At 38.9% G+C, this 24,772-nt stretch overlaps 1 long non-coding RNA gene across 1 annotated transcript; it reads right to left on the bottom strand.

Annotated features, from left to right (window-relative positions):
- Positions 1 to 435: 435 nt before the first annotated feature.
- LOC104678236 lies at positions 436 to 6,901 on the bottom strand. Its single transcript, XR_004056941.1, has 3 exons — positions 6,780 to 6,901; positions 1,572 to 1,633; positions 436 to 594 (listed from the first exon to the last, which is right to left on the bottom strand). It is a non-coding gene; the product is annotated as an uncharacterized LOC104678236 (long non-coding RNA).
- Positions 6,902 to 24,772: the final 17,871 nt, after the last annotated feature.

Genomic DNA, 24,772 nt, shown 5'->3' with positions numbered 1-24,772 from the left:
ATCTGATGATACCACTTTTGTATAAAAGCTCTTTGAAAGTTGTAAAGCACCAAAGTAGCATATAATATGACCACAAGTAAACCACATACTGTTCCTTCACGTGGAAGTTGGAAAGTCAAATGCAAAAGTAAAATGGAGGAGATGGGTTACATCATTTTAAAGAAAAATGCAGCTGATCCCATTAACCACAGCCAGATTTTTAAGACCACCTTCGACATTTTTTGAGTGCTTAATCTTAAGCAACAGAGCTTAAGCAATTTTGTTTTAGTATCATGAACACAAGGATCTTTTTGTTTTCGTTTTTGTTTTGTGGTTGTTGTTTTTGACAAAGTGGTTTGAAGAGGCACTGGGGAGGGAAGCAAGATACAACTGAGGGGGCCTCAGCCACTTGCCTCCTTATTACAGAGCATCATGAGATGACAGCAAGGAAGAAATCTCACAGGGGACTTGCAGCAGCCTCTCCGTCTGCCGCTGAGTGATGCAGAGCAAACTGCAGAGCTGGAGACACAGCAGTAGCCCAGAGAACTGGCCTGATGACTCCTCCTGGGCCAAGCACCTCCTGTCAGAGCTGGCCAGTTAGCATTGGCAGACAACCTAGTTAGGACAAGGACACAGAATCAGAGTGGCTGACACAAGAGAGTCCCTCACTGTGACAGCAACTCAAACTTCTGGGGCTCCAGAAAGGAAATAGATGTTTGGAAACAGATATGACAAAAGGCCTTTCCCTTCAACTGCTCAGCATGTGACACTGAATTTTGGAGGATTAAAAAAATAATAAAAAAAGAACCATTGTTCATCCCCTCAGGGCTTAGCAAGTGTTTTATCACATTTTTATAAAATATAGTCTTCGCCCCAAAGCTTTGTTTGCATGAGGGTGTGTCCCATCCATGGGTGGAAAATTTCCATAACGTTTTTCCTTTCAATTCTGTTCCTCCCTCTTTTGTAGAGTTTTTCAGGGTCTCTGTCCATTGTGATTCTAACACGCACCAACCCTAAGGACCAATGTTATTGGCTATTTTAAAACTCGAAAGATCAAAATGGCAGGGGAAGAAATCAGAATCCCTTTAGAGCCAATTATTTGCCAAATGTCTGTATGAAGAGCCAACGTGACACCTGTCTTACTGAATTCATCCACCAGTGACATTTGTTAAATGATTATTCAGCCAATACTATGTCAAAGAATACCACATACTTTAAAAACTCCTTTAATTCTGCAGATCAGCTGATATGAGTGATTTTGTTCCTAAAAAGGTTGGTGTGTTTAAGTCTCTTTTGCACTTGCAGTCTTCCCTACTCCTATGTCTGAGGCAGGTGTTGACAGTTGTTATTCTGTGGTAGGAATTTTTAGAAACAACAGCACTGTAGGGTGGACAAATGGCTTCATCAGGAAATCATGCACTGGTTTGAGATATGGAAGGGTGGATTTGAAAATCACCTTCCCTTTAGTGTCACTTGTACTTTCTCTTTCTTTAGCTGCTCTCTGTTGTGAAATCTGTCCTTCAAGTCACTGCACAGCTTGTCACATACTCCTTACATACACCCTCCTTTCTTGCACAGAGCAATGATCTTACCATTTTCTGAGAGAAGCTCATAGATTCACGCATTATGAGACAAAAGTTGACATCAGTCTTCTCTTAGATGGTTTATAGAAACAAAACAAAGAAACAAAGGAAAATTAGTGCTTTCTCAGAGGAACAGGTAAACACACTGGGATATCCTGCCCTTCCTGGACAATCAATTCTGGAAACACTATGGTCACCTACAGCACCACAATGAACTGCCTTCCAAGAAGCCTGGAGAGCAAATGTTGAGATGTTCTTTTTGCTACAATGCGAAAGCATATCACATTGCTGTTTGCCCATAGCACACTTTTTAACTTAAAAGTAAATGCTAATACTTTGAAGATTAAATATTTTTAAAAAACCCCTCAAACCTAAGCAAATTTTAGTCTCTCTGGAAAAGCAATTGATAAATAATACACTCAAACTGTGAATATATTTTCACACTGTTAAGAATTTATTTATTAAAAAATAATATGTTTCTGGAAACAGCTCCCTTTTGATCATCTCCCCAGAGCTAGAACACACACACAAATTCTATGGAATTAAAGCCTTGTAGGTAAGAAAAAGTTTTGTCAGATGACTTCTTCAGGAAACAAGATCATGCCAAGATAGGCCATCTACCTTTTTTTTTTTTAACTGGATTCTCCATCCTATAATAGTAGATCATAAGTTGAATATGTAGTGTGTAATATGTCAACTTGGCTAGGATGAACTACATTTCCCAGAATTCATGTTCTTGTATCTTTCTGGGTAAGGTGAGCTATGGGGAGAGGTTCTTGTGGGAGACAGGAGGGTGGAGGGGAAGCAGCAGCTACATTTCGGCCGCCCCCCAAACACTGTGGATTATCTGCTGGCTTACTTCCTTGGTGTGGGCAGTGGCCAGGCTTGCAGCTGTTTCATCTTCCCGTGGATCCTCCTTCAGTTTTTTTGATTCCTTCTCTGGTAATTAAAAAGTACAAACTGCTCTAAAGTGCCAAGACATTTGCACACCAAGAGTGGAAAATAAACCCCACAAATATCGAGTCTGAGGCATGTTGAGGCACCCCACAAGTAGAGACCAGAACAAAAGAAGGCTCCGTAAGTCCAGACTGCTCTGGAAGCAGCTCTGCCACTTAGACCACATGATCCAGAAGAGCCAATGGTGCTAGAAATGTCAGTAACAGAAAGAAAGGCTGTTTAAAGCCTTTGCCAGGCTCCCGTAGGTAAAGCACAGACCAGACCCTTAGGATTTTGGAAGAAAGTGCTGCTATTCTTTATAGGTAATGATTCTTCTTTTAAATAGCTTTTATGTTATTACTGGGCCTTGATAGAGACTGAATGTTTGACCATGGGCTACCAATTACCATATGGCCTGAGCTGCCCATTACTAGTGTTGTCTGAGTCACCAGGCCATAAAGTTGAGTATGCACAGCAGGACTCTCTGACCAAATGGAAGTGGTAGATACAAAATTGGGCCTCAGCAGGGCCTGAAAGCACAAATATGTTGCATGAGCAAGTGGCCTACATATCCATGGCCCTTACTCCTGTTAGCCTTCTTTCAACTTACACCTATGACCCTTGGAGAGCTTCTTATGACAAGCCAATAAAGGGATAAAAATCTTGGGCCTAGTTTGCAGAACTTCAAGCAATGTTCCTGGTCATTCATTTTGCTTCAAAGAATAAATGTCCAGAAGTACAAGTCAACACTAATTCATGGGCTATTTGGTTATATGGTCAGAGATTTGGAAAGAACATGATTGAGAAATTGGGTACAAGGAAATCTAGTGAAAAGGTAAGTTGATGGACCTCTTCAAATGGGCATAGTATGTAAAAATATCTGTGTTTCATGTGAATGTTCACCAAAGGGTAAGCTCAACAGAGGAGGATTTTACTAATCAGGTGAATAGAATGAGCCATTCTGTGGACATTCATCACCTTTCTTCCCAACCAACTCCTGTCATTACCCAACTAGAAAATGAAAAAAAAAAAAAAAAAAAAAGGGCAAAGGTGGCAGAAAATGGCTGTTATGCATGGGTTCATCAACATGAAGTTCTACTTACCAAGGCCTATCTAGCTATAGCCACCACTGAGTGCCTAATCTGTTAACAGCAGAGATTGACAGTGAGCCCCTGACATGGCACCATTCCCAGCTACTAGGCTGATTACATTAGATCACTTCCCTCACGGAAGTGGCAGTATTTGGTTCTTACTGGAACAGACACTTGTGGATATGCATTTGACTTCCCTGCCCACATGCTCCTGCTAAAACCACTACAAAAACCATGTACAGAATAACTTATTCACTATCATGGTATTTCACACAGCATCACTTTTGATCAAGGAATTTGTGTCACAGTAAATGAGGTACAGCAATGGACTCATGTAACCCACTGATCTTACCCCGTCACCCTGAAGCAGCTGGCTTGATAGAATGGTGGAATGTCCTTTTGAGACTCATGTGTGGTCCTTTAAGATTCAAAGTATGCTCTAGATCAGCATCCAATATGTATTTCTGTTTCTTCCTTAGCCAGAACTCATGCGTATGGGGATCGAGGGGTAGAAATAGGACAGGATCCTCTCACTATTATCCCTAGCAATTCACTAACAAACGATTGCTTCCCATCCCTGTGACATCAGGCTCGGGTGGCAAAGAGGTCTTAGTTCCAAAAGGAGGAGTTCTTCTGCCAGGGTATATATGATGACTCAGTTGATCTGGAGTGCCACCTGACCACTTTGACTCATGCCATTGAATAAACAGGCAAAGAAGGCAGTGATTGAATCTAGGCTGCTTCTACACAAAGAGAATCAGGAGGAGCATGTCTCAAAAGTTAAAGTTCTACGTTTCCTCTTAGTACTACCATATCCTGTGACTAAAGTGAATAGAAAACTACATCAGTTCAACTTAGCAAGACTGCTAATGGCCTAGAACATTCAGGAACAAAGATTTGGTTTATACCACCAGTCAAGAACCCATGACCAATTAAAGTACTGAGAACAAAGGGAACGTGAAATAGGTAGTGGAAGAATATAGTTCTAAATACCAGCTATGGCCACGTGACCAGTGACAGATACAAGTACTGTACTAGTTATGAGTATTTCTTCTTTATTTTTATATGACTATATGCAAACATACATACCAATATGCATATATATATTTCTTTAACCAATTATTTTGTATTTGTCTTCTGTCTCATTCCCTCATCATCTAACAGAAAATGTGTTAATACTATTTAACTTAATATCTCAATATATAAGTTGTAGGATATCAAAAGAGAAGTGAGAATCTGGTGTGAATCTGTTAAAAGAAAAATGGATATCACCCAAAATAAAATAAAAGAATGCTGGATTCTCTCTTAGGGAAAAGTGTGTTTTGGTTGTTCTTGGGACAGACGTTATCATGTTAGAGGCAGGCATGATTTTGTTATTATCTTTAACTGGAAATTAAGTTTGATTTAAGATGAGTAGGAGGCCAAGTTGTCAAGGCATGGCTTTGTAAAGAGTGAACCCAACTAGACTGAACTCTGTTTCCCAGAATTCCCTTTTCTGTGTGTTTCTGGTTAGGGTGGGTCACAGGAGAGATTCTCGGGCAAAATTTGGAGAGGAGAGTAAAGCAGCAGTCATTTGCTAGCTTATATATGTCTCTTCGCTGCTGGATCACCTCTTGCATGAGACAGCAGCTGGGCCTGCAAGTGTTCCACCTTCCCCTGGAGGGATCCTCCTGAAGCTTCTCCAACTCCTGAGCCAGGTACACACCTGTATTGAGCTCTATAATTAAGGGCTCTGCCTCTGAAGAATGTTATACAACCAAGGTTAGAAGCATTCAGAATTGATGCAAGTTTCAATCTGTCCTTGTGAGCCCCCACTGTGTCTGGGGTTCCAGCTTGCTCTGGTTCTTCCCCACTTTATATCCGTCTTCCTTTCCTGACAACCTGTCATTGGAATTCAAGCTCTAGCATTGGATATGAAGACAACAGCTTTACAGACATGACTTAACCACACCACACTATTAGGTAATGTCAAATCCCCGGAACTATATAAATATACATACATACACACACACAGGCATCCTAGTGTTTTTGTTTCTCTTATTGAAACCTTAATAATACCGTATTTTAGTTGAATGTTAAAAAGTTACATTCTTTAAGAAAAACAGCTTTTTGAGGTATAATTGACATACAATGAACTGCACATATTTAAATTGTACAGTGTGATAAATTTTGACATATGCAGATCCCCTAATCAAGACAGTGAACATATCCATCACTCTCCAAAGTTTGCTTGTTCCCCTTTCTATTCCTCTGTCCTTTCCACTCCTTCCCCATCTCCCCAGACAACCACTGCTGTGCTTTTTCTTCCTCTAGATCAGTTTGCGTTTTCTAGAGTTTTATATAAACAGAATAATACTGTATGTTCTCTTTTTTTTGGTCTGGCTTCTTTCACTCAGCATAATTATTTTGAGATTCCTCTATTCTGTTATGTGCTCATTCTAAAATAGTTTACAAGGTTAAATTCTTTTTTTTCTTTTATTTATTTATTTTTATTATTATTATTTTTTGAGATGGAGTCTCACTCTGTAGCCTGGGCTAGAGTGCAATGGATCTCAGCTCACTGCAACCTCCGCCTCCTGGGTTCAAGCAATTCTTCTGCCTCAGCCTCCTGAGTAGCTGGGATTACAGGAGTCCACCACCACGCCTGGCTACTTTTTTGTATTTTTAGTAGAGACGGGGTTTCACTATGTTAGCCAGGCTGGTCTCTAACTCCTGATCTCGTGATCCACCTGCCTAAGCCTCCCAAAGTGCTAGGATTACAGGTATGAGCCACCACTCCTGTCCAAGGTTAAATTATTAATGAACAACATTCCCGTTAAGTATAGATCCATCATATGCATTTAGATGCATTGGAACTGAGCATGAAGGGAAACCAAAATCCAGGCCATCAGAAATAATGCATTAGGAGCATTTCCTTATATCAGGAAGGTCTAGAGATAGTACCATTACATCAGCCTCACCATTAAGTGGTGGGGAAAAAAGCTCTTTGGAAAGGGTTCCAAAGGTTGGACTTTGCATAAAACAGATACTTTGGTAAGTGGAGTAGGGCTGGACAGCACCATCTCCGGAGGTTAGCCAGGAAACCTAGGAAGGGATGGGATGCCATCCGCTGAATTTTGAGTGTGGCATCTTCTGAGGGAGTGATGGAATGACATCAGCATGAATAACCGTGAGTCATTCTTGTTCTTACCTTTCCTCAGCACCATCGGCATGTGACTTCAGCAGCCCCAGAGTTTCTCCTTTCACCCAGTTTTGTTCTAGCCCCATTTGCTGTCATATTGCCCCAGATGAGCCAGGAGGGACAGACTGCTCCACAGGGTGCCTGGAAACCTCCAAATATGAGTCATGGAAAGCAACATCATGTAGTTGGCATTTGACTGAAAATCAAGAGATCTGGATGTTAACCATGAGCTGTCACTTAATTATAAGCTATGTGACTATGGATAAATCAAATTCTCTCTCTGAATCTCATTTCCTCAACTGTAAACTGAAGGAGTTGGACAAGGTGATCTTGAAAATATCTGCATTGTCTGTAATTAAGAGCGGAATTATAGGCCAGGCGCGGTGGCTCACGCCTGCAATCCCAGCATTTTGGCAGACCGAGGTGGGTGGATCATCTGAGGTCAGGAGTTGAAGACCAGCCTGGCCAACATGGTGAAATCTGTCTCTACAAAAATACAAAAAAAATTAGCCAGGCATGGTGTTGTGCACCTGTAATTCCAGCTACTCGAGAGGCTGAGGTGGAAGAATCGCTTGAACCCGGGAGGCAGAGGTTGCAGTGAGCTCAGATCGCGCCATTGCACTCCAGCCTGGGTGACAGAACAAGACTACATCTCAACAACAACAACAACAACAACAACAACAACAACAACAACAACAGCAACAACAAGAAATTAGCTGGGCATGGTGGTGCATGCCTGTAATCCCAGCTACTCAGGAGGCTGAGGTGGGACAATTGCTTGAAACCAGGAGGCGGAGGTTGCAGTGAGCTGAGATAGTGCCATTGTACTCCAGCCTGGGCAACACGAGTGAAACCCCACCTCAAAACAAACAAACAAACGAACAAACAAACAAAAAAGAGTGGGATAATAAATGGCCAGAGGATTAACAGGTGTAGTCATGTCAAGCACCATGTGGACAGCCTGAATTAAATCCCTACTTGTAAATGTGCTAGGCTACAGCATGGCCATCCATTCATCCATCTGCTCACCCATCCATCCACCTGTCCATCAATAAATATTCACTAAGCCTTCTATGTGCAGGACATTGTGGTCAACACTGGAGACAGGAAGATGTATGGTCTAGCTCTTTTTCAAGGTGCTCACGGTTCACTGAGGGAAGAAACATTTACACATAACTAATTATGTGTGATAATTTTAAAATGTATATTTAGAACAGAGATGGTGTTTTGGTAATATCTTGATCCTCAGAACCTTGTACAAAGTTAAAGGAAAATAATTGTTTTTTTCTGAATATCAGAATATATGGAACAAACAGCATTTTAGAAAATTCTACAGGGAAATATGGGAAAGAGGGATTTAAAATATTTCTTTAAACTAAAAACAGAACTACAGTTTGACCCAGCAATCCCACTCTGGTTATATACCCAAAGGAAAATAATTCTACCAAAGTACACCTGCACTCATATGTTTATTACAATGCTAGTCACAAGAGCAAAGACATGGGATCAACCTAGGTGTCCATTAATGGTGGACTGGATAAGAAAATGTGATACATATACACCATGGAATACTACACAGCCATAAAAATAAATGGAATCATGTCCTTTGCAGAGATGTGGATGCAGTTGGAGGCCATTATCCTAAGTGAATTAGTGCAGAAGCAGAAAATCAAATATTGCATATTCTCACTTATAAGTGGGAGTTAAATATTGAGTACACATGAGCATAAAGATGAAAACAACAGACACTGGGAAGTCCAAAAGTGGGGGAAGGGGTGAGGAAGTGAAGCAAGAGTTTAAAAGCTACCTATTGAATAGTGTATTTACTGTTTGGCTGATGGTTCGAATAGAAGCCCAAACCTCAGCATCACACAATACACCCATGTAACGAAGTTGCACATGTACCCCCTCAATCTAAAATTTTTTTAAGTTCCTTTAGGAAACTCATGCCCCCCCTTTTCCTTGACATGTCTTACTGACAGTTACATATATTTCCATATGTATTCATTACTACAGCAGACCTTTAGGAAGACAAACAGGAAAGAGAACAAAATTCAAATTCTACTCTGCATATAACTGAACAAGTAACCATCAATTTTCCCTCTCTAGAAGATGCCACAAACTTTCTAGGAAAAGGAGACATTATCTAGAATTAGCCAAATTTAATTAAGTTGAGGTTATTAACTTACACTATTATATATAAATGTGATGATTGTAAACTGGAGGTTCACCTTCATGAAGCAAATATATATTTTTGAGACTTATGTCATCAACACCAAAATGTTTACATATTAGCATCTACATTCTCCACAGATAGTTTTAAATAATTAAATTTATATTTTTCAAAACACTACTTGATTTTTCTCAGTTTCGTCAGAATCAAGCAACTGTTGGTTAAAAGAGAACAAAAAACAGCTTATTCCAGCAGAGAAACTCTGGGCATCATTTCTAGCTTTTGTTCTTAACTTGTACAGTTGAAGATATTATGAAGGAAACAGAATATACATATTTTAATGGTTAAACTTAAAATATTTAACTATTCGGCATCCAGCAAACTGGGTGAAGTTTGTTCTTCTATCTGACTTCCGAGAAGCCAGCAAGCCAGGTCATGTGGCTGGCTGACCTCCCAGCACCACCTACCTCAACTCCATGAGATGCCATCAGATCCCACCCAAAGGAGCCAGTCGTCCCCATGAAACAATGACCAATTCTTACAAGACACAACTGGAGCTCTGTTGCTGTGGCACAGGAAGGCTCGATAAGATCTCCCAGTCACAGCATTCTTTTGTGTCAGCAGACGCAAGTGGGATGTTCCTTCTGCAGCTCTTACCGAGCAAGAGGAAGCAGGCTTTGAAACACAATGTTCATTGAAATTGGCTTTCATCTGAGGAATCCCAGGGTGGCTCCTGCTTCATGATGTGCATTCTGTCTGCAGCTGAGCTCTCCTGATGCATTTCCGTTGTTTGTTCTGGGGGGAAGGCAGCACCTTTACGGGACTCACCCTTTTACTAGGTAAAGGGCATCGCATTGTGCTGGGCAAAGCATTATATGTCAGGATGTCTCCAGTGAGTCTGGAGCCCAGAAGGAGCATCAAAAATAAAATAAAAAACAATCAAGTCCTCCGCCATCCTGGCTCACTGATGGAACAATTTAGGAGAAGAACACAAAGCCATCTAATGACCCCTGGGGAGCATTTGCTTATTTGGTGACCTTGCAGGAAGTCATTTATCACTCTAGTTGCTACATTGGGCACAATGCCACAGGACACAAATGGGGGTACTGAACGTAAGTCTGAGTGTTGGCCCAATAGAACCTGTGCAGAAGCAGCCTGGGATCCATGATCCATTGCGGGGCAATTATGGTTTTTAAGAAAATGAAGAGAAGTAAGTAATCCACAGGGTCGAATCATGGGTGAGAAGTCTCTCCATCCCATTGTCCTCGTTTTACAATTTAGCAATTCATCTTCTTTTCAGAGAAAAGCATTCTGGATCCCAAACAGATTTTCTCTGATTAAGAAATGGTCTCAATCAGTACACAGAGAAAAAAGTCAACACTGTTAAGCCCATCTTTTCTTCTTGCTAGATACCTCTTTCTTTCTATCTGCTCCACCCAATCTGGGCCACCCAGTTTATGATGCAAAATGAGATCAGCAATCAACTCCCAATAGGGACAGAAGAGTGAACACAACACTTTTTCACTTCCACGGCACTTTTAACTCTGCACATATTTCTTCCTTTGACTCTCAAAATTAGCTGGCAAAGTTAGATAGGCATTGCCTATTTCAGCAGTACGAAGAGTTAGTACAGAGACAAAGTTAAAGATCCTTGAAACTCTTAAAGAACTGGCAGCAGAAAGTGCAGAACCCACATGTCAGGTTCCTCAGGTAGGCCCTGTTCATCAGATCAGATCCCTTGGGCGTGTGGACAAGTGACCAGTCTCCAGTTGACTGTAAAGACTGGCCTTCATCACCACCAGAGGGCTAACCTCCTACATATGTCTGTGAGTCTATGGCAAGGTAGATAGGACCCATATATAAGGAAATACTGATACTGAAAAACTTGAAAAACCTGGAAGTTGCTTCTTGGAATCCAATGTTCTTGTCCTAATGTAAAAAGAATAGATGTCAATCTTGTAACTGACGCAAGACACTGACGAAAATGACAATCCATGTACTCAGCTTTCCCAAGAATGAAATGAATCAAAAAGTACCAAGAAATCGAAATTCTAGCTAAAGCTCATGAAGAGTACTCAAAACTACTCTCTAAATGGCTTATCTTTAGCTGAGCTTATAACAGAACTTTTGAATTGCTGAAAATTTGGTAGAATCTTCTTGTGAAATTCTTCAGAAAGGATTGCCCAACTCTAGGGATAGCAGAAGTTTTTGATGATCTTTCCAACTACCTATGACTCAATTTATCCCTGATGACAATAGGCTTCTGGAGAAGATAATTTATATTAGCAACTGGCTTTGAGTAAAAGGGTCTGTGAAACTATCTCTTCCTCATCATCTCCTTCCCCCAATCCAGGTTAAAAGAATAAAATGAAATTAAATTATTAAATAAAATGGATAACAAGTGGCCAAAACTTTGCAAAGGAGATTCCTAAATTGAGTGGGATACTCTGGGGTTCTTTTTAACTCTAAGATTCTATGACTTTTTAAAAATTCTAGCCGGGCGCAGTGGCTCAGGCTTGTAATCCCAGCACTTTGGGAGGCCTAGGTGGGCAGATCACTTGAGGCCAGGAGTTTGAGACCAGCCTGGCCAACATGGTGAAACCCTGTCTCTATTAAAAATGCAAAAAATTAGTCAGGCATAGTGGTGCCCTGTAATCCCAGTCACTCGGGAGGCTGAGGCAGAAGAACCACTTGAATCCAGGAGGTGGAGGTTGCAGTGAGCCAAGATCTCACAGCTGCACATCAGTCTGGTCTACAAAGCGAGACTCTGTCAAAAAAAACAAAAAACAAAAAACAAAAAAAAAAAAAAAAAAACTCCAGAGAATGATGCTGGAGCACATAATTTATATACACATATATGTTTATACAACACACACATCGTTGAACAACATGGGTTTGAACTGTGCTGGTACACTTATACATGGGTTTCCCTCTGCCTCGGCCACCCCTGAGATAGCAAGACCAATCCCTCCTCTTCCTCAGCCTATCAAATGTGAAGGCAATGAGAATGAAGACCATTGCTGATCCACTTTCATTTAATTAATAGTGAACACATTTTCTCTTCCTTATGATTTTCTTAACATTGTTTTCTCTAGCTTACATACAGTATATAATGCATATAACATACAAAATGTGTATTAATTCCCTGTTTATATTATCAGTAAGGTTTTTGGTCAACAGTGGGCTGATAGTAGTTTCAGGGGGGTTTCAACTGCACAAACCCCACATTGTTCAAGGATCAACACTCTCTGTGTATTCTCTGGGCTGGGACCAAATAAATAATGTGCAGAAGAGAGATCACATATTATATTAAAGCACATCTAATTCAATTTGTCTTAATTTAGGGAAAAATACATCTGTTGAATACTGCTATGTGTCCAGGACTATATAATGCAACAAATTAAAAAAATACATCTCTGCCCTCAAGGACATCATAGTATGGTCTGAAGGCAATCACATGAACAGATGTTTTTAGTACAATATAGTATGTGTTGAGATAGAGTGATGCCCATGGTAATATGGGCCCTAACTGGATGGACCCTAACCTGTCTTATGAAGGAACAGGAAAGACTTGCAGTGGAAGTAATGCCTGAGCTGACACTTTAAGCTTGAAAAGTAATTATTTAAGTAAAGAAGATAATAAAGGATATTCTAGATGGAAGGACTAACAAGAGAAAAAGTGAGGAGGCCTGAAACACAAGGCACATTTGAATAAATTCAGGAAGCTTGGTATTCCTAAAAAGCTAAGGACAAGGAAGCAATGGGGTAAGGCATGTATGCAGAGGTCAGAATGAAGACGGTCTTGAAATTTTAAAGCTCCTTTAAGATACAGATAAAAGAAATCAGAACAGGGTTTAGGTCTCACCACTTTTGATACTGAGACTTCAGAAATTAGATAGTGTGAGGTAAGAAATCAAGGAAACTAAAAAGGCAAGGTGGAGGTTTTCCTAAGATCAAAAGATTTGCTTAGAGGTGATGAATAACAAGTAGAGGTGAAGGCGGAAGTAAAACATTACTGACATTTTGGCAAGTTGCTTAGAGCCTCTTGGGAGATCTTTAAAGGGCACTAGCAACATGTTTCTTTTCTTCCTTAGAAGTAATCAACGGGACATCTACAAAGGCCTAGGTCTTACCTACATGTCTGTGGACCTAAGAATAAATAAGAAATCAGGACATAAGAAAAAAGGGAGAAGAAAAGGATCAAACTTTGCAGGATATATGTAAAATACTTTTAGTGACCTTAAATTATGAGGTTAAAAATGTAATAAAAAGGAAATGGTTTTGAAATGAGGTGGTTGAATACAAACTGAGAAAAGAAAATGAAGAGAAATGGCCAGGCGTGGTGGCTCACATCTGTAATCCCAGCACTTTGGGAGGTTGAGGCCGGTGAATCACTTGAAGTCAGGAGTTCGAGACCAGCCTGGCCAACATGGTGAAACTCTGTCTCTACTAAAAATGCAAAAATTAACCAGGCGTGATGGTGCAGGCCTGTAATCCCAGCTAGTCGGGAGGCTGAGGCAAGAGAATTGCTTCAACCCAGGAGGCAGAGGTTGCAGTGAGCCAAGATTGTGCCACTGCACTCCAGCCAAGGTGACAGAGAGAGAATCCATCTCAAAAACAAACAAACAAAAAGAAAAAGAAGAGAAGCAAGTAATCCACAGTGTCAAATCATGGGTGATTTGAACTTGCTTGTAGAAAGTAACAATAGCAAAGATGACTTGAGTTTAACAAAGGGTAGGATGTATTTAGTAAATTAGAAATAAGGAATAATATGGGGACCTTTCTTTGGTTGGAAAACTAATAGAAACTACTATTATTAATATAATTTCACAAAAAAGCAAGAAAGGCCTTTATTAAAGCAATACAGAAAAGAATACCTAGGGCTTTGCAGGGAAGGATGAAGGATGCCTCACTGCCTCACCTGCCCCTCCATTCTTCTCAAATCCCACCTCTTAGTGATTTAGCAAGGTCAAGGAGCAAACAGCTGTGTTGCAACCAGGGCCAGCTATATAATTTGCAGTGCCCAGAACAAAATGAAATGCAGAACCTCTTATTCAAAAAGCAGAAAATAACATGCTGTTAAAGGTACTAAAATAGTTTTTTCCTTTCTTTCACAGTCTTTCTCTTGACTTGTCATAGTTTTTATATTTGTTACTATAATTCTGTTCTAAATAAGAAAAAATAAAATTTCAAATTATTAGCAGTATTCTTACCCTTCATCTTTATATTGTGCAATGCCAGTCTTGAACACAAATTTAAAAGTCATTAACCCAATGTAGAATCATCAAAGTCACACAATTTGTATTTTGTATTCTTACATGCACATGTATTTTGCTCTGACTAGAACAGTGGAAATGCTGCAGAATACTAACTCAACTGTTCTTACTTCTCTTCCTCATATGCATACATTCTACCAGCATTCTCTACCTCTGACTTACTGATGGGTAAGAAAAATCTAAAAGGAAAGTTAACTGTAGATCAACTTATCTTTCTCTCTGCTTTATGTCACAATTTCTAGCATATGTGGTTGGCTAATACAGGGAAGTAACATGAGTTATGGATATAATAGATTTCCTTGCTGTTCTTGCCTTTTAGAACTCTATTTCCTTCTGTTTGCATTCAAAGAAAGTTCTCATTCAAAGCGAGTTCTCATTCAAAAGAAAAGTGGTCTCTTGCAGTTATCAGACCACTTCTCCTCCCACTACTTACTCAGTGGTAGACCTAACATGCTTAACATTGCTTGCTTTGAATTTTAGTGAACTCCCATGTATCATGGGTTCACTGGAATGTTCTGCTCATGGGCCATAGTGAATACTACATGGATTATGGGGTAATGAGATATCACATCAATCATGCATTGTATGTGTCTTCTCTGCTCATGCACATTTTCCATTGTCCCATTTCACTAACTTACAAACCACAAGTTCAAAGATAAAATTATCAAGAATTTTAAAATGGCATAGAAAGGCATGAAGCCAGGCACAAGGTCTCCTAAGGACTGTATGACCATACAATTTGCATGTCCATGAGGCCAGCCCAAGGAGCTAAGGACAAATATTCCTAACTATTCTTTGGAGAAATTGTTTCTTCTCAATTATTTCTTATTTTGATCACAGAGCTAATTTAGAAAATGCTTTGAGATCAACAAAATCTCTAGTAGTGCAATTTATAACCCAACCTTATAGAAACTAGGCAGTAAGACTAAATAACTGTAGGCAAACACACCTGCTGAAATTATTTAACTGCCTGAACCAAAGACTTTTATTAAATAGAGATTAAGATTGAAATAATTTGAACTAATATCTTAATGACTATTACAAATTTAATCTTACTCACTCAAGATCCTACAACAATGAACCATGTAGCTGGTCCATTGTCTATTTTTAGTCTTGGGAAAGGGGAAATTCAAGCTTAGAGAGCTCCCTTGTCCACCAAGAAGCAAGATGGAGCAATGCAGCAGGGAATAACTTAATGCTGCCCTTGGATTCTTCAATATGAGGTATATGGTATAAGGACACTGTAGGGATTTTCACAGGAGAGCCTAGAGGTAACAAATGATTGCTTCTTTTGCCTTCTTTGAGTTACAACACCATCATTGTTGGGAACACCAACTTGGAATGTGGTTCACTTTAAAGAAATTTCTTGGTGATAATATCAGTATCTGGTATAGCTTTCTTGTACAGGGAGTTCACTGGTATAGCTTTCTTGTACAGCATCTACAACTTTGTACATGTTAAATTAGAATATCCTAATGAAAAAGGGTTAATATTGAAGTACCCAGCAGAAGACATGCCAGACACATTTCATTACCAGAAAAAACGGGAAGGCACTGATCCAGGAACTCATAAAAGATACTGCAGAGACTGTTGATTGGCAGTTTTTAGCCTCTGCATCTGGAGAGTTATTTATAGTCAAATCTTGATAATCAGTGCTAAAGGAGAAAAAGGAAAGAATAGATTATTGAAACCATGCATCATTCACAAACCATTTTAAACAGTTGTTTTTAACTGCCACTTTCTATCAAAATTTCAACAGGATTTATTAACAAAGAGTCAATTTACAACTTGGTGCTTCTTTTTATGTCATCTGCTGACCCTCAGGAATAAATGTCAAAGACCGGGTCAGAGCATTGTTAGGTAACCATAAACGTAGGATAACAAACAAATGAACTATTACTATGAAAAAGTGACTGATTTACTTTGACTCTGCACAACCACATCATACAACTTTAACAGCTCACAAAGAACAAAACTTGAACACTGAGCCTAATAGCTAGAGGAATACTTATATCACTTAACATACATCTTTTAAATCTCAAGTCATATGGTTTTTAAAAATTCAAGTTCACTCAAAACTAGCAAAGAGTAATTGACTAGAAAATAATTGTTTATCCTTTCACTTTAAAAAAAAATTCTCTGAGTTAGGATATTTAGCCAAAAGACCAAATCTCAATAATTCTAGAAGTTTCTAAAAGATCTGTTTTATTAAGTCGGTCTGTTAGAAACAGCATCATTCAATGGACCATTTGTTTTTGGACCTTATTTGATAAGTCTTAGCACAGGAACTCTCCTTGGGATGTAAACTTGCTTTAATATTTGAATTAATTAGTAATGACTGATGATACTAATACCACAAGTTTATCTGATGCCATAAACCAAATGGATTATGTTTAGGTTCTGTCATCTGTTAGAATTAGAGTAGGCTACTCTTCTGTGCCCTCTAATTTGGGGTTGGCATCCAGAAAGCTGCACACTCAGCACATGAGTTCTAAGATGCCTATCAATTAAACTCCTCATCATAATAGAAAAGAATCACTTTTAACAAGATGAGGATACGGTATTATACCTCTTTCCATTTAGAATAGATTTGCAATGTCATGTTTGATATTTTTTTTGAATGATAGCATTCATTGGCTGCCCATTATACCCCATGCTTTATGCTATGCGCTGTTCATGGAGGAGTTCATTTAATACCGACCCAAAACCCATGAAGCAAGTTCCATTAGTTCTATTATTAAGTTCATTTATCAATGATAAAATAGAGACTTAGAGAATAAGTGTATATTGCTTAGGAACACTCACCTATTAAGTGGTAGGCATGAGATATGACCCCAACTTTCTCACATTGCAACCTGAGCTCTTATCCATTATTCTACATTGAAACCTATTTCATTGCAACAGAAGATGTTGTACTTGATAACATTAAACAGGCTAGGAATAATACATCTTCAACATATAGGTAACTGAAATGCATAAATTTCTTTAGGTGAATCTGACTCCAAATTGTTGCAGCATACCACTATGGTAGCTCAAAAAGAGCAAAATCACTAATGAGAGGATAAAGGAAACAAAACATAGGTTATAGAAAAACAACACAGCCTTGGAGAAGTTGCAATGTAGGCAGATTGATGGAGAAGAAAGAGAGGAAGTAATGAGCCTCCAAAAAGAGTTGGTACCCTATTACACAAGTGCTTCAAGCACTAGTGCATGGTATATGTAATGATTGTCACTGTAATTACTTCTATACTATTGCATCTGAGAGTAGACCCTTCTAAAAGTAAAAAATCAACTCTATTTTCTACTTCTCTTTCCCCACTCTATCTCATCCTTTACTCTTGTTTCTAATCAACTCAGAATAAAATGAATCTCTAATGTAGCCCACAGTTAAAGTGTTGATATACCACTTGTTGAGAATAATTCATCGGTAGTTTATAAATTCAGAAACCAACTAGTAGCCCTCAGATCATTATGAAGTTGACTAGGTTTTCATCATCAAGTCTCTTGCTCATCTGGCAGGACTATACATCCAAATGGTACCGTTACTCCTGAGATTCTTTTTCTGCTGATAACAAAGTTTTAAAGCTTTTAGAATTGAGAGCTTTCTCTGGAACAATATTTTCTATGTAAACCAAGAAAAAAAGAGAGACACATAAATTACAGGTGCTGTAGTTTTGATGAGATAAACACACCTTGAAGTCTAATATTTAGTAGCATGAGAACCTTTTGAGAAACTACTTTTTGACTTGAGGAAAGATAATAGAACAAGGATAATTCCTGATGACTGAATGTAAAAGTTTTTGAATTTTTGTTGTCTGTCTGCACATAGAAAAAAAAATCCCTCTAATCCCAAACTACTCGTTTGGAAAGTGAGTTGTGAAGTGGGTGATTTTAGTACATTCTCCTACTCAGAAACACTGTTAAAACAGAAGCAAAGGCATTTGAGAGCAAAAGGCCTTCTGTTCATCTATAAGCTTTCATTTGGATCACTGAGTTTACTTTCTGTGGCTACATGGGCTCTTTAAAAAATAATAATAAAAAATATTTACTTCAAATTTTTATGTTCTTAAATTTTGCTAAAATTAAATTTTAGCAAAAAATCATGTATAAAGAATTGGATCAGTCAATGCAGACGAAAGTTTGAATTTATGTTGGATGATGCTTTAAACTACAAAACAGATATATCTTCTATGATCAGAGGGATTGAACCTGAATTATTTTTAAAAAGAAACTTGAATATAGGACAGTTTTCAATACTGCTTATAGCAATATTATCATGTAAATGTGGAAATAACTTCTTCAGTTTGTCCCAATCTCAGCACCTGGGGGTGAAGTGTTATTTTTATGTCCTCTATGTTATTAAATGATAACATTTAGTAAAGTCACATTTCATTGTGACTGACAATATCTTATGAGAACAGAGCTTAACAAAACAAAGCTGAAAGAAGAGTTTTGGCTTTGCTTCATATTTCATTTCCTGTCCACAGCTTATTGTTATCAAGGATGGAGAACCTTTTTACATTCTTTAGAATAGAAAGTTCATTTACCATTAGTAAAGTGAGTGAACAAATGACACTATAGCTTTTTATACCAGAGTGAGTGAACAAATGACACTGTAGCTTTTAACAATAATGAAATAGGCCATTTAAGACAGCCTTCTCTTCAGTCACTTTTGGGGTAACTTAAGCTTAAGATGGCTCTGTTACACCAAATTATTTGACTCATTTTGTTTTTTTACATTTTGACCCTGAAATATGTTATCAGACCTTTCTTTTTCAATTATTTTACTTCATACTAAAGATTATCCAATTCCAAGATAAAATTTCCAATGAGGTAAAAATAAAAGTTGAAGGATTGTGGTCAATAGAAAGATAATTGGTTTGTTAGGGTTTTGCCCCTTGCTGACTTTAAAAAACCATTTACTGGATTTTGAAGTGAATTTTCCACTCACAGAAAAAGGATTTATGGAAAAACAACATTCATGTGGGAAAAGAAAAAAAAAAATTAACTCACTGCCACTTCATCGTCTCCACAAGGACAGGCAGGGGAAAAAGCACTTATTATTTCTCTGGCTATAATAAAAAAATTAAGAGAAATTTTAACAGAGCATATTTTTGTTTTAAAAAAGAAAGAAGAGGCACAGTTTGAAACCATCAAGGATTACTTCCTGTGTAGAAGTCAGCTGCATGCATACAATAGCGAAGCTGTGTTCCCTTCTGGAGCCAGAACAAGGTCAGGAATTTCAATTGTGATTCCTGACTCATGGAAAATTCTGACGCATTTTATATGTGTGAGGCTAGGTATATGCAAACCCACCAATTCTTTAGCATGATCAGTGTTTTTACTCATTACTGTTTTTTAACTAAGAAAGAGCATAACTGGAGGAATGCTAAATTTATAATACATTAGAATACAACCTCCCCTCTTGATTCCTCCTTCTTAGTTTCAAGACTTTCTCTGATATTCATACTATTAGGGTTTGTCCCACAGTCTCAAGATCAAATATTAGCAAGTGTTCTTAGTTGTTTCAAGTTATTTAAAAATACTTGTATTTAAGTCATTGCATATATTATTTATGGGAATGTAAACTGTTGCAATCTTTTTGAATGGCAATTTGGCAATATCTATCGAAATATCTCCTCTGCCAAGAGACTTCCAGTTTCAGCTGTGATGTGTAAAGAGATTGGAAGCTGTCATTTCCAACCTTACAACAAGATCAAACTGAAAAACTGAAAATTATCAACTTTTCTTGGACACATCAGAGACGTGGTGAACAAACTCTGTTCCCATTACCCCTATAAAGTTATGGAATCCAGAAGTGAGTCCAGCTGAGATCTGCTCACTGGAAGCAGATGCCTCTGGAGTTCACAAACTGGTAAGAACACTTAGATGGCAATTCTGACAAATTGCTAGAGGTTGAGTGTGCATTTGCCTGGGAATGAGAAATGCTTAGGACTCATGACCTTAGGGTTGAAACACACAAACTGAGCAGGAGTACTCAGGGAAGCCAAAACTGAAGAAGAGACAAAAAAAAGTACACTGGAGGAATTTGAAGTCTCTGGCTCCTGTAATTACTTCAGATATTAAACACAGCCCAACTCCTAACAGATTAGCATAAAACCTCACACTAGAGATCAATTTACCTCTGTCCCTACTACCAAGTATGACACATCTGGCTTTCCACATAAAAAAAAAAAAAAAAAAATTATAAGGCAAGCCAAATGCAAGAAAACACACAATCTAGAAAGATAAAGCAAGCCTCAAAACCAGGCTTGAAATCAACACAGACATTGAAAACAACAGACAGGGAATTTAAAATAGCTATGATTAAAATCTGAGGGTACTAATGTAAAAAATAGATAACATGCAAGAACAGATGGGGAATTTAAGTGGAGAAATGTAAACTCTAAGAAAGAATAAAAATTAAATACTAAAAAGAAAAAAAACTAAGATAAATGAAGGATACCTTTGAGAGGCTTATCGGTAGACTAGAAATAGCTGAGAGAAGAATCAGTGAGCCTAAATTAGACCAACAGAAATTTCTCAAGCAGAAATGCAAGGAAACAAAAGAATTTTTAAAAATAGAACAGAATATTCAAGAACTGTAGGATAATTTCAAAAGGCATAGCATACATGTAACTGGAATACCAGAGGAAGAAGAGAGAGAGAATGGAGCAGAAGAAAGTTGAAGCAATACGGAGATTTCAAAATGGCTGAATAGGAACAGCTCTAGTCTGCAGCTCCCAGCGTGAGCGACACAGAAGACAGGTGATTTCTGCATATCCAACTGAGGTACCAGGTTCATCTCACTGGGTCTTGTCAGACAGTGGGTGCAGCCCATGGAGCAGGGCAGGGCATCGCCTCACCTGGGAAGCACAGGGGACAGGGAATTCCCTTCTGTAGCAAAGGGAAGCTGTGACAGATGGTATCTGGAAAATTGGGACACTCTCACCCTAATACTGCACTTTTCCAATGGCCTTAGCAAATGACACATCAGGAGATTATATCCCATGCCTGGCTCAGAGGGTCCCACGCCCACAGAGCCTTGCTCACTGCTAGCACAGCAGTCTCAGATTGAACTGCAAGGTGGCAACAAGGCTGGGGAAGGGGCATCCACCATTGCTGAGGCTTGACTAAGTAAACAAAGCAGCTGGGAAGCTCAAACTGGGTGGAGCCCACCACAGCTCAAGGAGGCCTGCCTGCCTCTGTAGACTCCACCTCTAGGGACAGAGTATAGCTGAACAAAAGGCAGCAGAAACTTCTGCAGACTTAAACGTCCCTGTCTGACAGCTTTGAAGAGCATAGTGGTTCTCCCAGCACAGAGTTTGAGATCTGAGAATGGACAGACTGCCTCCTCAAGTGGGTCCCTGACTCCTGAGTAGCCTAAGTGGGAGATACCTCCCAGTAGGGACCTGACTGACACCTCATACAGCTGGGTGCCCCTCTGAGACGAAGTTTCTAGAGGAAGGATCAGGCAGCAACATCTGCCGTTCTGCAATACTTGCTGTTCTGCAGCCTCTGCTGGTGATACCTAGGCAAGCAGGGTCTGGAGTGGACCTCCAGCAAGCTCCAACAGACCTGAAGCTGAGGGTCCTGACTGTTAGAAGGAAAACTAATGAACAAAAGGACATCTACTTCAAAACCCCATCTATACATCACCATCATCAAAGACCAAAGGTAGATAAAACTACAAACACAGGGAGAAACCAGAGCAGAAAAGCTGAAAATTCTAAAAATCAGAGTGCCTCTTCTCCTCCAAAGGAACGCAGCTCCTCACCAGCAATGGAATAAAGCTGGATGGAGAATGACTTTGATAAGTTGAGAGAAGGCTTCAGGCGATCGGTAATAACAAACTTCTCTGAGCTAAAGAAAGATGTTTGAACCTATTGCAAAGAAGCTAAAAACCTGAAGAAAGATTAGATAAATGGCTAACTAGAATAAAAAATGTAGAGAAGTCCTTAGATGACCTGGTGGAGTTGAAAACCATAGCACGAGAACTACATGATGCAAGCACAGGCTTTAGTAGCCAATTTGAACAAGTGGCAGAAAGGGTATCAGTGATTGAAGATCAAATGAATGAACTGAAGTGAGAAGAGAAGTTGAGAGAAAAAATAGTAAAAAGAAACCAACAAAGCCTCCAAGAAATATGGGACTATGTGAAAAGACCAAATCTACATCTGATTGGTGTGCCTGAAAGTGACGGGGAGAATAGAACCAAGGTGGAAAACACTCTTCAGGATATTATCCAGGAGAACTTCCCCAACCTAGTGAGGCAGGCCAACATTCAAATTCAGGAAATACAGAGAACACCACAAAGATACTCCTCGAGAAGAGCAACTCTAAGACACATAATTGTCAGATTCACCAAAGTTCAAATGAAGGAAAAAATGTTAAGGGCAACCAGAGAGAAATGTCGGGTTACCCACAAAGGGAAGCCCATCAGACTAACAGCGAATCTCTTGACAGAAACTCTGCAAGCCAGAGGAGAGTGGGGGCCAATATTCAACATTCTTAAAGAAAAGAATTTTCAACCCAGAATTTCATATCCAGCCAAACTAAGCTTCATAAGTGAAGGAGAAATAAAATCCTTTACAGACAAACAAATGCTGAGAGATTTTGTCACCACCACACTTGCCTTACAAGAGCTCCTGAAGGAAGCACTAAACATAGAAAGGAACAACTGGTACCAGCCACTGCAAAAACATGCCAAATTGTAAAGACCATCGATGCTAGGAGGAAACTGCATCACCTAACAAGCAAAATAACAGGCTAACATCATAATAACAGGATCAAATTCACACATAACAATATTAACCTTAAATGTAAATGGGCTAAATGCTCCAATTAAAAGACACGGACTGGAAAATTGGATAAAGACTCAAGATCCATCAGTGTGCTGTATTCAGGAGACACATCTCATGTGCAGAGACACACATAGGCTCAAAATAAAGGGATGGAGGAAGATCTACCAAGCAAATGGAAAACAAAACAAAAAAAAAAAAGCAGAGGTTGCAATCCTAGTCTCTGATAAAACAGACTTTAAACCATCAAAGATCAAAAGAGACAAAGAAGGCCATTACATAATGGTAAAAAGGGATCAATTCAACAAGAAGAGCTAACCATCCTAAATATATATGCACCCAATACAGGAGTACCTAGATTCATAAAGCAAGTCCTTAGAGACTTACAAAGAGACTTAGACTCCCATACAATAATAGTGGGAGACTTCAACACCCCACTGTCAACATTAGACAGATCAACGAGACAGAAAGTTAATAAGGATATCCAGGAATTGAACTCAACTCTGAACCAAGCGGACCTAATAGACATCTACAGAACTCTCCACCCCAAATCAACAGAATATACGTTCTTCTTAGTACCACATCGTACTTATTCCAAAATTGACCACATAATTGGAAGTAAAGCACTCCTCAGCAAATGTAAAAGAACAGAAATTTTAACAAACTGTCTCTCAGACCACAGTGCAATCAAACTAGAACGCAGGACTAAGAAACTCAAGCAAAACCACTCAACTACATGGAAACTGAACAACCTGCTCCTGAATGACTACTGGGTACATAACGAAATGAAGGCAGAAATAAAGATGTTCTTTGAAACCAATGAGATCAAAGATACAACATACCAGACTCTCTGGAACACATTTAAAGCAGTGTGTAGAGGGAAATTTATAGCACTAAATGCCCACAAGAGAAAGCTGGAAAGATCTAAAATTGACAGTCTAACATCACTATTAAAAGAACTAGAGAAGCAAGAGCAAACACATTCAAAAGCTAGCAGAAGGCAAGAAATAACTAAGATCAGAGCAGAACTGAAGGAAAAAGAGACACAAAAAAAATCAATGAATCCAGAAGTTGGTTTTTTGAAAAGATCAACAAAGTTGCTAGCAAGGCTAATAAAGAAGAAAAGAGAGAAGAATCAAATAGACACAATAAAAAATGATAAAGGGGATATCACCACCGACCCCACAGAAATACAAACTACCATCAGAGAATACTATAAACACCTCTATGCCAATAAACTAGAAAATCTAGAAGAAATGGATAAATTCCTGGACACATATACCCTCCCAAGACTAAACCAGGAAGAAATTGAATCCCTGAATAGACCAATAATAGGTTCTGAAATTGAGGCAATAATTAATAGCCTACTAATCCAAAAAAGTCCAGGACTAGACAATTCACAGCTGAATTCTACCAGAGGTGCAAGGAGGAGCTGGTACCATTCCTTCTGAAACTATTCCAATCAATAGAAAAAGAGAGAATCCTCCCTAATTCATTTTATGAGGCCAACATCATCCTGATATCAAAGCCTGGCAGAGACACAGAAAAAAAGAGAATATTAAACCAATATCCCTGATGGACATTGATGCAAAAATCCTCAATAAAATACTGGCAAACTGAATCCAGCAGCACATCAAAAAGCTTATCCACCATGATCAAGTGGGCTTCATCCCTGGGATGCAAGGCTGGTTCAACATACGCAAATCAATAAATGTAATCCAGCATATAAACAGAATCAAAGACAAAAACCAC

This window comes from Rhinopithecus roxellana, chromosome 4 (assembly GCF_007565055.1).
Source record: "Rhinopithecus roxellana isolate Shanxi Qingling chromosome 4, ASM756505v1, whole genome shotgun sequence".
NCBI lineage: Eukaryota > Metazoa > Chordata > Mammalia > Primates > Cercopithecidae > Rhinopithecus > Rhinopithecus roxellana.
Note: the sequence above shows the minus strand (reverse complement) of the source record. Positions and strands in the feature narration are given on the sequence as shown.